Source organism: Apium graveolens, chromosome 9 (genome assembly GCF_009905375.1).
Source record: "Apium graveolens cultivar Ventura chromosome 9, ASM990537v1, whole genome shotgun sequence".
NCBI lineage: Eukaryota > Viridiplantae > Streptophyta > Magnoliopsida > Apiales > Apiaceae > Apium > Apium graveolens.
The window spans coordinates 212,659,997-212,662,079 of record NC_133655.1 but is presented as its reverse complement, the minus strand read 5'-3'; positions in this window follow the sequence as shown (position 1 = coordinate 212,662,079).

Here is a 2,083-nt window from a genome sequence, read left to right as displayed (position 1 = left end):
TTAAAAAGGGAACTGAAACTTTCATTCAGTAAATTGATGTTTTGAAATGAAAATGGTTTATACTGTTTTGAAAAGAGTTGATTATGTTATTGTGGAGCTTAAAGCTCAGAACCCTGATTCCTGAAATTGTTGATCATATGAATGATTCTATATCTTGCATACTGTTGCTTTCCTCTATCAAAAGATCTATTTTGATCCTATAATGAATTGTGATGAATGTCGGCTTTTGTCCTGCTTCGAGCTTTGTTTCCTTGAAAGCCCAACTATTCTTCGGATACCCTTTCCTTATCTCAAAGAAAACAAAAATAAATATATGGAAATCTGCCACCTAGATTAGCTAAAATAGAATGCCCTAGTTTGTTCAAAGTATATTGAGAATTGTTATTGTAGAACTGCTATTTAGTTACTTGCTGAGTTTTATACTCATTGTTTTGTCTTAATCTAACCATGGCAGTTAAGCAAGAAGATGGCCAGGCTTAGGCGCACTGCTCGTAAGAGCGTACCTGGTGGTCCCTACCGTGTTGAGGGCTTCCAGTTGCCAGAGCAGGTAGTACAGGTTATGAGTGAGCTCGCGCCTAGTAAGAGGTGTTTAAAGATATAATGGGTTATCTGTCGGTTCCCAGGCGGAATCGATACTGATTATTTAATAATATTTTGGGTTTGTATGTTATATTCTGTGATTGGTAGTTGTAATCTTGTCTCATACTTTATCCTGTTGATCCTGTTAGTAGTTAATCGGGGTTTATGCATATTTAATTAGTAGATTAGAGGTGTGTGAGTCCTCATTTCCTAACCCCGAGATTGAGGTCGTCACAAGTTGGTATCAGAGCTACAGGATCTAGTCCCTGAGACAAGTTAGGTTTTAAAAAGGGGTATTTTGGGAATATATCTATATCGCGAGAGAGTTCGACTCGTATAGAGTTGAGTTAGACTATTAGGTATAGTCTAAGGAAAGTGTTTGATTGGTAAAGCAGAAATTAGAGTTAGGGTGTGAGTTAGCCGGAAGCTTTATTTGACCCTAACATTGTTTCTTGGTTGTTGTTTTATGTTTTCTATCAGGATCCTAGTAGTGGTAGTGACTCAGACTCAGAGATTAGCTCGACTGGTACCCCTGTGGACCCTATTCCACCCTCTCCAGAGGAGCCTGTATATGTTAGTTCAGACCCAGAGGAGGACCCTTCTGAGAGTAGTGAGATCCCTATGCAGATTTCACCCTTGAGGCCTGATTCAGAGACCCCTGCCCCTGAGCCAGAGTCGGAGATGCCTAAGATTGTTCCTGTCAGTATTGGTGGCAAGTTAGCCCAGGACCGAGACTTTGTGTACTCCCGCATTCTTGAGTTAGGAGCTTTGGTGGATAGACTAGCCAGGGAGTCTAGGCAGTGTGCTTCTGTTATGGATGATGAGTGGCGAGTTCGAGTGAAGATGGTGGAGCAGGTTGCCAGGAGGAGATTGGATGAGGGACCATCCACTAGTGATGCTGATGCTGAGGCCCGGAGGCTGCATAAGATCATTCGCTGGATGTTGGTTGTGTTGAGAGATATCCTAGATGATTAGACGGGACTGTTGGTTGAGCCCGTAGATTGTTGTTGTTGTTTTCAGCGCCGGTAGGCTTTGGGATACTTGGTCAGATGTCGGGATCCCTTTTTCATTTATCTTGTTGTATTTCAGACCAGTGCATTAGTACTAGTAGTTGGAATTTAGGGGTAGATAGGGGGATGTTTTCCAGTTTTTCCTCTGTTTAACCCTACTATTTATTGTACCTTGTTTCAGAACCTTAAAATCCAGAATATTTCCGATGTAACCCTTGATTTAAATTAATCTATTATCTTGCTTTCCTTTGTGCACCTTGTTTATCTTATAAACTGTTCTCAATGCCATGTTTTAAATACAGCTATGTTTTCATACAACCATGTCTAAAGATCGTAAAACCCTATTCCGTGCCATGATAAAACAACACTGATATGAGAATTATGTAGTAATAGGATTGCATGTGCAAATTGGGTAAAACTTAAAACCCACAAAAGAGATTTCATAAAAATTGTTGTTATGTATGCCATGCTATCGTATTGCTAAATAATTGCTC